This window comes from Tupaia chinensis, unplaced genomic scaffold (assembly GCF_000334495.1).
Source record: "Tupaia chinensis unplaced genomic scaffold, TupChi_1.0 Scaffold000429_1, whole genome shotgun sequence".
Classification (NCBI taxonomy): Eukaryota; Metazoa; Chordata; class Mammalia; order Scandentia; family Tupaiidae; genus Tupaia; species Tupaia belangeri.
In genome coordinates, this window is record NW_006159934.1 from 2,049,049 (window position 1) to 2,061,191 (window position 12,143).

A 12,143-nucleotide genomic window follows, 5' to 3' on the forward strand; every position below is an offset into this window, starting at 1 on the left:
AAGTGTATCTGCCCAGGTGAATCAAAGCCTTGCTAGTATAAACTGATGGTGCCTGCACTTTCCCATGTGGGTTCAATTTTGCCACTGCTGTGCCTCCTCCTGGTTCCCGCACTTATCTTTTTACAGACCCATCTCTGTACCCAGTCACATTCTGCAGTGCTGGGGGTTAAGATTTGAATTTTGGGAGGGCACAGTTCAGCCCATAACACAGTATGTTTAATAAAGTGACAGTGCATGGCAAGAAAACTCATTTTGAAGCCAAGCAGATGAGGATTGGGGCTTTTTGCTCCTTCCTATGCCCTTGGATAAGAACTTACGTCCCTTATACTCTCTCAGATGTCTCCTCTGAAAATACCAGTCATGGCTGATTGCTTGCCCAGTAGCTGTCTCGTGGCCCTGAGGAGAAAGTCAAGAGGGTGGTCGAGATGCTGACCCAGAGCCCAGAAATCAATGACCTGCAGTGCCAGCCCTCACCATCACCATCAGACTTCTGCTCAGTGAGGTAAGATGCTCACGATGACCAGCTACTTCGGCTTGTGTGTCTTTGCACCTTGCTCTCCCGAGTGGCAACATGTATATTACAGGTCTGCTGCGAGGAGTAAATGAGATCAAGTATACGAGGGGTCTTCAAAGAGGCCACGGAAAGTGCATAGTAATTGCTCCAAAATAAACTTGCACTTTCATTCCATTTTTCCACACATGGTTTCAAGTCCCCTTGTAAAAAATAAAAATGCCCAGCACACAGTAGATACCCAGTCGATTGCGGCTTTTCTTCCTCTCAATGAAAATCTCAGCCTTTGGTCATTTGGAGGAGGCACCCCCTGTTTTCTGAGAGGCCTGCTAATCCCTAAAATGGAGCATTTTGAGACAGCTTCCAAATGTCTTTTCGGCAGGATGGTTATTTTTCTTCCCTAACTAGTAGCAGGTGTTTGGCTGTGTCCATTAAAAGCCATTTCGTGTTCCCTGACAAACGAGTTTTTTATTTAGTGGTGTAGGATCAATAATGTGGTATCTCATGCGAACTATTAAAATGGAAAATGTCTGCTGGGCTGACAATTGTATTATCGATATATACTGAGCAATAAATTATGTGAAACAAAATGGAGCAACCGGCCTTATAAAAGGCTTATCTGGGCACGGCTGGCTTTGTTACAGTGTGGCCGTGGCTTCCCAGGGCTGCATTTGGAGAAGTGCTCGATGGAGCCCCGGCAGCTTTCCATGTCAAGTGGAAACATGGCTGCTGGCCGCCTTTGCTCTTTAAAGCTTGTCAAGGCCTGTTTGGAAGAAGCTCTTCTCCCCTTCTCAAGCAGGCCCTGATGGAGTAGTTTCTCTTTTGACTACCGAGCCTGTCTCACCCTGTGCCCTTTGACTAAGCCAACCATCCTCTTGTCACCTGTCCAGCCCTGGTTAGAGGGCATTTTTATGCCCTAGCTCTATTGACATTATAAGTCCTGGATCCTTTCCTTTGTTCCCACCTTGCTGCTCACCTCCCACTCTGGCACTTACCTGGCTCCTAAACTACTGGTTTTGCCTATTTCTGGCCCCCAGTGATGGATATAACTTTTCTAGGATTCTTCTTCGGATCCAGTTGTACTCACTTCCTGTCTGCCCATTCCTGATCTCTTTGAGTAAATCATGCTGCTTCCCCCATCCGCTATCAGCCTTTCCTCCTGATGAGAGGGGGATGTGTGTTGTCCTAGGTAACTGGGATAATGGGCTAGGAAGGATCACAAAGCATTGAAACCCTGCCCCAAATTCTTCCCTTGGCCAGTGGTGGTGCAGTGCTGACAGGATGCTCCATGATGCTGAGGCCATGTGGGAAGGGTCTGAGTACATACCCTGAGAGCATCCTGTAAATTCTGGAAACATGTGTGTGCCCATGATCCTGGGGCTGGAGGTAGATGGCAGTGTAAAGATTCTATTAGGAGTGCTATCTCTCCCTGTCTTTGAAGTTGGAGGTCTCAACCACACTGATAACTTCCTTTTCAGGTCATCTGTTTTAATAATTACTATTTCCATAGAAGCTAGTCCTTGGGGAGGGGGGCATTCTTCTTGGGTATCATGTTGTAAGGCATGCTAGAACTTCAAATTCTTAGGAAGAAAGGAAGAAAAAGAATCTTGGGGGTCAGGCAAGATGGGACCTGACCTGGCTGTGGGGCTTACTCCCAAAGGAAGTGGTCAGAAGTCTAATGCACAATACTATCAGAATTTGGTAGACTTAGTTGATATGGGGCAGGAGGAAGAGTTGTGAAACATAATATTATGACTCCAGCCCCATTAATGGGGGTTTGGTGTGGAGACTGTGTGTGAGGAACTGGACATTAAGCAGGAACCCGAGGTATCCCTTCAAGCTAAATGCAATATTAATCTTATAATCCAGGCAACCATTTCCAAGTCAAGTTGGTGCTCAGATTGAAGTCTGTTACTATATTTGGCCTGAAGGGAGTGTGTATTGGAAATAGTGGCTAAATTACTAAGAATGTTTGAGAGGGAAGGAGTATTTGAAAGGCACATTAAGTATTATAATTTTATAGTTGGAAACAACAAAACCCCATTACTTTCTTAATAGGAACTACAGATAGTTAGGTTCTATCTGTAGAACCTAGGAATGCAGGAAAAGCAGAAATTCTTAAGGAAGGGGGAGCAGCTCCCTTAAGAAGCTATATCAGAATCTCAGAGGGAGGCCTAGCAGTGATGGTAAGTGAGGGCACTGCTTTGTGATGCCTCAGGCTGTGTGGGAGGCTGGGTTTGGTTCCTGTCTCAGACTAAAACAGGTGGGGCATGGTGGCATTTATCTGTGGTCCTGGCTAACCAGGGCAGAAAGCTAACCTCTCCTAAGAGGTCTTAGTTAACTTTCACTGAGGTTGACAAGAACCTGTCAAAAATCTCTCTCTTGGGGCCAGATGGTGACTGAATAGTAATGTAATTGGATCCTCATGGGAAAGGTCCTGGGTTTGGGTCCCAGGCCCTCCCTGAGCAGGTTGGGCATGTGTATGCTCGTTTGTGATTTAGGATGACTGAGGCTGGGGATGGTTTACAATGTGAAGACTCTGTTGGGGGGTGCTGTCTCTCTGTCTCTTTTTTCCTCTGTTTATCTTTCTCTTTCATGGAAGAAACAACAAATAAACTTACAAAAACAAAACCCAAAAAACCTCTCTCTCTTTCTCCCCCTCCTGCATGCACACACTCTTTCTCATAGTAATAACTACAGAAAAAAAGAATCTTGGAAGAAAAGTCAAATATGTAAGTTCTATGATTACTTAGAAGAAGGGGGATTGATCTATAGAATGTTAGTAGATCCCCATAGCCAATATTTCATATTTCCTTTAGAACACAAGTCCCTGAATTTTCACCTGGAAAATGATGACCCAGAACAAGCGGTACATTTCCCGGATTTCTTTGTAGCTGGTTTGGCCATGTGACTAGTTCTGGCTAACTGGAAGTGAGCAGAGTTATTGTACGACAGATTACAGAAACTGGCTGTAAGAGAAGCTGGCTGTAGCCTTTGACTTCTTTTTTTCACTTCTTTCTCTATCTTTTTGATCTTGGGACATTGCTTCTCAAAATCCAGTTGCTAGGCTGGGATAAGCCCAAGCTAAGTGGAGAGGTCATGTATAGGTACCCTGGTCCCCAACCCCAGCTGAACTCTGACCGATAGCCAGCATCAACTGCCAGGTACACGAGTGAACCACCTCAGACAGTGGGCCTGCAAGGCTGCAGTCCCAGCTGCCATCTTACTGCAACCACATGGGACATGCTGAGACAGACCCAAGCTATTGATTCCAGCCAACCTATAGAACCACGAGATCAAATAGAAGGTTGCTATTGCAAGCCCCTAAGTTCTTGGATGGTTTGTTATGCAGCAATATACAACAACATTAGCCAAAATTATCACAGAAGACATAATTTAGATTAGAAATGATCTCTATTAATTGGATGAAAAAGGATGGGGGTGAGGGCAGAGCGTGGTACAGGTAACACAACACTCTGCAAGGTTGATTCACACACAAAGGCTCCAGGTTCATGTTTAGGAGATGTCGCTGAATATGCATATGCTCATGATCTGGGCTGGTTCAGACTGGGGGTGGATCATGGCACAAGGACTCTGTTAGGGGTGCTATCTCTGTCTTTCTGTCTCTCAGTCATGGGAGAAAGGAATAAGTAAACTTTTAAAAAAATATTGGATATGGGATATTGGTTCATTCATTGTAGCTGACAAAGTCCTGGTTGATAAAGAGTGAGTAACATTGGGGAATGTAGATGTTAGTGAAGCTGGCATACAAATGGCCTCAATTCCGAGACTCTTAATGTTCCTTTAAGTATCTCGAAGCCCCTGTACTATGCTCTAATCTAAGAGGAATGCCAGCATTCTCTGGATGGACTTAGTTCTAAAATCCTTGCCCTTTTCTCTCTTTGCACTGTGATTCTTCCTCTTGGCTTCCCAACAAGCTGCCTTGGCTAAACACCTCTTTCAAGGCTCCTGTGTCTTGTGGTATATAGCCCAACCTGGATAGAATGTGCATCCTATTTATCCCAGCCCCAAATTAATGACCAATGTTTAATGAGTCACTTGTCTCAAAGATCTTTGTTAATGCCCAGGGATGCACTTTTATGGGGAAATGTACTCCTCTATTCAGAGAGCTTTGCACTAAGCTATTGCTGAATAGAAAGTCTTAATCAAATAGATATGGGATATGCAGTAACCTAGCCCACCTTCTGCAAAGAACAGTAACTGGGAGAATTTGCAATAAATCCAATACCAAGGGGAGTGATTTCAGTAAGGTGTCACCAGTGTTCCCTGGCATTCATCACCCACAGCAGCCTTGAGTATTTCTCTCCCGCCTTCTACCCCTCCCTACCTCCATCCTACCTCGAATAACCAGGAACTCTACTGCAGAATTGGGCTTAATGTCTCCTATTCATTCCCTAAGCGTTGAAAGGGATAATTGGAAGGTAATTGCATTACAGCACAGTTTGTAGTTAACCTTCTATTTTGGCTCTTAATGTGCATATCTTTGCTCCAGGAGTACATTAAGGGTAATTATAGGCAGTTCCCTGCCAGATCCAGAAAAGGGGTTTGCAATGAGTATAGGAACCCACCAGGAAGGAAGAGTTAAAGTAGCTGAGCTTAAAGTATATCCAAGAAGGTAAATGAATTAAGGGCAACTTGACATGAACTTTGGCCAAGTGGCACTGGAAAAATTAGAGTCAAGTTAAAGACCATATTTTGGAGATTAATGCCTCATAACAAAACCCAGAGAAAGGGTCATGCAGTCATTCATTCAACCAAAAACCTTAGTTCTTTCTTTCCTAATAAACTTGGAGTGGAAAAACTGGGACTGGCTGTGTGAAAAGGTTTTCTGGTGTTTGGTAAGGGCTGACATTTGTTGAGATATCTCTGTAAAAGAGAGTCTCCAAGATAGATATTGGGATTCTGGCGTGATGTGCTTTTAACCTTCAAGCACTTTAAGAAACCATTTAAAGAAATAAAATGATGGGAACCAGCAGTTAGCGTAATGGCTATGTCGCTGGACTCCCACGTAGTTGACTGCGGTTCGTGTCCCGGACCCGGTGGCTTAAAAACTTGCCCTGGGCATGTGTGCGTGCATGCCCAAGATCCCAAGAGGAGAATGGAGGAGAAGGGATTGCGGCGTGACCATCCCCCCTGGGGGGTGATTTCTCGCTTTCTGTCTCTATGTCTCTCTCTCTGTCTGTCTGGTGAGCGCACGTGCCCTACAGTGAAAATCTCTCAAAAAAAAAAAAAAAAAAAAAAAAAAAAAAAAAAAAAAAAAAAAAAAAAATAAAAATAAAATGATGTCTTAGCCACAGTGGATGTTTAGGAAAAGTCTACTATTTTCTGTAATTGTGCACAAGCCCCTACAAAAATGTACACCTATGTGTAGTGCCACGCATCCCCCTTTACCTCAAATGCAAAATAACCCCAAGGAGTCTTACGAATTGGAGATAAACTTAAATAACTGTACTGCAGTGGGCTTCCTTTTGCCAGCCTCAACTCAATTCTAATTAGCACAAAATCTTGACTGAAATTGCTCAACTTCTCTGTGCTTGTTTCCTCACCAGGATAATGAATGAACTTTAACAGGCCACTTCTGTTGCTAATGTTTGCTGGTCTGATGAGTCTATCTATCTTCTTCCTGCTTAATATTAGATCAAAATATATTTAAAGCATCCTATCCAAAATGAATATTGTTGAAACTTAATATTTTCAAAGTGTCTTTTCTTTCTTTCTTTCTTTCTTTCTTTCTTTCTTTCTTTCTTTCTTTCTTTCTTTCTTTCTTTCTTTCTCTCTCTCTCTCTCTCTCTCTCTCTCTCTCTCTCTCTCTCTCTCTCTCTCTCTCCCTTTCTCTTTTTCTTTTTCTTTTTAGAAAAAGTCTTTATTTGGCCTAGACTGGTGGCATAGTTGGTAGCAAACTGAACTTTAGTACTGGTAGCTACATGGCTGACTAGGGTTTAATCCCATAGGTTGGCCTAAAAACACACTGAGTATGCACATGCATGCCCAAGATTCTGATAAGCTGGAGGACTGGCGAAAGAGGATTTGTGGCATAACGAGACTCTGTTGAGGGTGCTCCTCTCTCTCTGTCTCTCATGCATGCATTCATTCTCTATCATGAATAAAATAGAAAATTTAAAGTGTCTGTTTATTTATCTCTCCTATTACAGAGATAGAGAGAGAGAAAGAGAGAGGCACCCCCAACAGGGGTGTACCCTGATCCTGTATCCTTGTACCCTGATAAAACCGCAGCTCCAGTTGGCCTGCACCATGGTCATATGCATGCCCAGCATGCTCAGGGAGGCCCCAGAATGCAAACTCAGGACCTTTCCCATGTGTGTCCAGTTGCGTTACTGCCATACCAAGGCCTAGTCCCTCTGAACCATGACTTAACTGCTCTATCTATGGCTGTTCAAAAAAGGAATCTGGCAAATTAAAATTTTCTGGCTTTCTAGAGGCAAATGAAGAATGGGTATTTCTGACTGACAGGATTTGCTGCTGTTGTTTTCCATTGCCCATTGTGGATTAGAAGAGGGCTTTTCTCTTCACCTCTCATTCCCCAAAAGAAAAGCCTGGTGAGCAAGGCAAAGGCTCAGTTTTGTTTCACTGGCTATGTGGTTTTCTTCGCAGAAACAGCCCTCGTCGTTACTCAAGGGTTTCAGACAATATTGATGAGGATTAATGATCCTATAAATAGGTGTTTAAAATAAAGAGATGAAAACAAGGATTAGAGAGAAACTACAGTGGGTTAATAAATGAGGTGTTCCACTGCAAATTTTCACAAGATCATTTTAGCAATTAGTGGGAAACATTTTGTCACAAATAAAATAAATCTGCAATCAGAAAATAATTTGCAATCAGCTTTGCAAGTAAAATGGCATACTTTCCCGTCAGTCAAACATATTTTGAGAATTAAATGATCAAGTCAAGAGTGATGCTTTCAGAAGGTAAATGGTTAGAACCGATTATCCTGGCAATTAGTCAACTGTGAAGTATCAACCAGGGAGGCATTTCACAGAAAGGGTTTTCTTTCAAAGAAGCTGTCCAACCACACTGAGAGCAGAAATACCTTGGTGTAGGAGGCTGATGGTCCCTTCCTGGAATTCAACAAACCCGCTCACATAAAATGCTCTGCAAGCTACTACAGCGGCTGTCACCCTCGTAATGGGCATGACCCGCTACCAATATCACATGGGGCACTTTCTGTGAACAGGTAACAAGCACCTCAAATGTTTCCAAAGAACATGATCTTCATGTACATTTAGATTTCTTTGGAGATGAAAATGAGGGTTGTAAGTGGTTTCTGCAGATGATCAGTCATTTAAGCAATTAGAGGCCCACCCTGGAGAGACCATTAATGGGCAAGTTATCAATATTTTGCCCACTTTTTATTGCTGATCGTAAAGACTCAATTCAGAGGGAACTTAATGAGCATATTTCAAGCAGTGACTTTCCTTTCTAAATCTGGCTGTAAATGGAAAATGCAAATCAAGAAGGACATCCAGGTTCTCAGTATACTTACAAGGACCTAACATTTCCAGAAAGGATGTGCAGACTTTGTGTACTAAGGGCGGAAGACAAAAGCTAGTTCTCAACGTAGATCCATCTCAATCGACTGGTTGCTATTCATGTATTATCCAGCATTTTCTCTCCTCATTTTTCTCTTAAATATTTATAAAACTTGCTTGGGCTGTGGAGATCCAAGAAATAAAATAGAATTATCTTAATAAAGAAAAGATTGGGTTGTGTCATTCTGATTTAGAAAGCCCATTTCATGGTGTGTGTTGGAACAAGGAATAATTAACTTAAAAATTCCTTGATCTCTGACTGTAGTTGCATTAATGATATTATAGTATTAAGTATAATAGTGTTTCACATTCATTATCCTTGTGTTCTTTTGGAACCCTTGTCTATGTGGTAAGAACCGTGTCCACGGCTGGAGATGATTAAAGCACAAAAGATTAAAACCGAAAGGGGTAATTTTGTGAAGCTGACTATTGACTCTGGATCTTAGCCACTTCTCAATTCGCACGTCTTTCTTTCCCTTTCATTTGGAAAGACTCTGGCTAATTCATTCCCATTTGTCACTAACTTTATTTCTTTTACTGTTCTGAGTTTGTTTTACTCAACATCAATGAAAGCGAATTTGTTAATGTTCACTTATATCCATCAGGTTGCATGGTGGGAGGGGGGCTGCATTTCTTTATCTTGCCTATTTTTTGTCGCTATAGGGCCAGATGGATGGACAGTGCCAGTTGGAACAGTCCATGATAATGTCGGACTAGGCGCAGGGTGAGAGCTGAGCTCCCTTTCCAGCTCTGTGTGCCCTGTGGACTTATGAGTCCCTTGGACCTGTGAGTGAGCTCTTCCTTTTCTATGGGGCCACCCTCCATAGAGTGGGCTGCAGAGACCCTTCAATCCCCCATAGGGCTATCCCTTCTTGTCATCCATAGGGTGTTCTGTCTGGATAGCAAGGCTCTCATTGAAGATATTGACAGAGCATTAGTGACAAAAAGAAAGCAAACTCAACAGGTGAGACCATGATGCAGAATCCCCAGCCCGGATTGCCTGAAAACTTTGATATCTAGGAAAGATGCAGAAGCCCCACCTCTCAGTCAGCTCTCCCTTTTATGCTCCCCAGAAGGCTCAGGCTATTCAGGAGCACTCAGGAGCAATTTCTCATGGAAACCTCCGTCTGCTACTTGATTCTAGTCTGGAAAATCCAGTTCTCACTCTGCGTTCTTTTCAGAAACACCCAAAGTGAGTGGGTGGAATAGCTGCATTTTCATTCCTATAGCTCCTAATAGTCACATCTGTGTTCCCAAAGCACAGCTCTGCTCGTGCTGCTCCTCCACATGGAGCCATCAGTGACTCACACTGCCGAGAAGGAAGGTGCAGACTCCTTTCATATCCAGGCTCGGTGCGTCTTATTTTATTTATTGTTATTATTATTTAATTTGCTACAGGGCATGTGTGCTCACCAGAAAGACAGTGAGAAAGAGAATGAGAGAGAGAGAGAGAGAGAGAGAGAGAGAGAGAGAGAGAGAGAGAGAGAGAGAGAGAGAGAGAGAGAGAGAGAGAGAGTGAGCAAGCAAGTTGCCAGGTCTGGGACTTGAACTGCTGTCAACCATGTGGTAGTTCAATGCCTAAACCACCACACCACCTACTGGTCCCCAGGCTTGGTTTATTTTTCAGAACTTTTGCATCGGTCATTTTAGCTACTCCAAACCACTTGGTGTTCTCCAAACCTACCTCAAACCCTGTTTATGTTGATCCCTTTTCCTAGATGTCTTTCACTTCCTTTTTTCTTTTTCTTTTTCTTTTTTAAAATTTTTTAGTGGCTTTTGCTTTAGGATGCATGCACTTGCTGGAAAGAGAGAAACAGAGACAGTGAGAGGGAAAGTGAGAAATCACCCCCCTGGGTGGATGGACATGCCACAATTCCTTCTCTTTCATTTTACTCCTGGGATCTTGGGCGCACGCACACACACACACACACACACACACACACGCTGAGCATGATTTTCTAGCCACCAGGTCTAGGACTCAATCCATCACTGGCCATGTGGGAGTCCAATGTTGGAACGGCTATGCCACCTGATGGTTCCTTCCTTCCCTCTTGTCCTGTTGAACTTTTACCCATCTCAGTATTGAACACTATTAAGGCCCCAACCCTGTGTGTTGTTAAGACACTGTTCACAGGTGGGATTCTCTACCCAATCAAGAGGCTGGGCTTGGTGGTACATGCCTGTAATCCTAGAGATTTAAGTAGGCTGAGGCAGGAGGACTGTGAGCTCAAAGCTGGCCTGGGCAACATAATGAGACCCTATAAGATCTTGTAAAAGTAGTGTATACTTGTAGTCCCAGCTGGGAGACTGAGACAGGAGGATGATGGCAAACAAACAAAAGAACACTACTGCTCTCAACAACCTTTATTTGATTGTTTATGGTAGAAGTAGATACTCCACTGAATGCTTCTGATTCCCAAACACATCTATATAGGAGGGTCCTCCAAAAGTTTATGCATATTATGAAAAACTATACATAGATTTCAAATCTTTTTACACCAAAACCAACTCATGCTTTAATTCCATTTTCCTACAAACTTTGAAGTCCCTTAGTACTTTTAAAGGTGTCTCATTGTAATTGATTTCTACCAATTGTTGGAATGCATTGAAACTACTTGCCTCATGGCCACGTACTAATTTTAGTAAATGTTCTGCATGTTCTCTTGGGTACTCTCTTTGTTCTATATATGTCTATTAGGTTGAGCTTGTTAATTGTACTGTTCAAATATCCTCTATCTTTATTGATTTTTCTTTGCCTGTCAGTTACTCAGAGAGGTTAGTTTCTACCTGTTGATCTGTCAACATTTCCCTATGTATTGAAGCCTATGAGATATTAGTGCATACAAGATTAAAATTGTACTGTTTTGATAATGTTTCTTCCTTAAGGATCATATAATTTGATACCAATATAGTTAAAACATTTGTTTAATTTCTTTCCCTCTTATATAATTTATCTTTTTACTTTGTATCTTTCTTTTTTTAAAGTAATTTTATTTACCATTATTATTATTTAAAAAAATTTGCTACAAGCCATGTGCACTCATCACAGAGTGAGAGAGATACAGAGAGAAAGTGAGAAAACAAGCTGCTAGGTCTGGGACTTGAACCAATGGTAGACCTTGTGGGAGGCCAGCACTTTAACCACCATGCCACCTGCTAGTCCCCTTTCTGTTTTTTTTTTTTTTTTTTTTAAAGAGTGATTTTTTGCTATTGGGTATGTGTGCTTGTCAGAGAGACAGAGAGAGACAGAGAGACAGAAGGTGAGAAATCACCTCCTGGAGGGGGATGGTCATGCTGCAATCCCTTCTCTTCCATTCTCCTCTCAGGATTTTGGGCATGCACGCACATGTGCCCTGTGTGTTTTAAGCCACCGGATCTGGGACTTGAACTGCAGTAGACTATGTGGGAGTCCTGCAAAGTAACTATTATGCCATCTGCTCGTCCCTTCTCTCTCTAGATTTAAGAAACCTTATTATTTATTCAATGAAGGAAAGAGAGGTAGAGAGAGGGGGAAAGCAACAGATATCCCATCTCCAAGAGGGCTTTGATGCTATTTTCTACCCACAGCCTCAGGCAGCCCAGGGCCATGGGCATGCATGCACCTGGCGTACTCAGGGAGACCTTCAATGTGAAACCTATCTTTCCAAGTGGCTCAGCCTTGCAGAGCATCGTGTGACCACTGCACCAACATCCAGCCCCTTCTGTGTGTTTTATTTATTTTGTAAATAGCATATGCAGGATTGAAAAAAGCAGTCTGTCAATCTTTGTGCTTTAATCAAAAGAGAGAGTATATTTTCATTGATTATGACTACAAATATGTTTGAATTTATGCCATTTTATTTGTGCTTCTGTTTGTCCAATTTTTTCCTATTTCTTTTCAAATTTCCTTTTTCTTTTAGGGGGCAATCTTGTTTTGAATTGAATAGTTAAAGACATTTTCCTTTTCTTTAAAATTATATCTGAAGTCTTTAATTTTGCAAAAGCTTCCCCCGGCCCCCCCCTTAGGGCGCACGTACTCACTGGAGAGACAGAAAGTGAGAAATCACTCCCCAGGTGGTATG

At 42.5% G+C, this 12,143-nt stretch overlaps 1 long non-coding RNA gene across 1 annotated transcript; it reads left to right on the forward strand.

Annotated features, from left to right (window-relative positions):
- The first annotated feature begins 2,647 nt into the window (after positions 1 to 2,647).
- Positions 2,648 to 9,041, forward strand: LOC102469457 (uncharacterized). The gene is made up of 3 exons (XR_335503.1): positions 2,648 to 2,697; positions 8,746 to 8,868; positions 8,943 to 9,041. It is a non-coding gene; the product is annotated as an uncharacterized LOC102469457 (long non-coding RNA).
- The last annotated feature ends 3,102 nt before the right edge of the window (positions 9,042 to 12,143 follow it).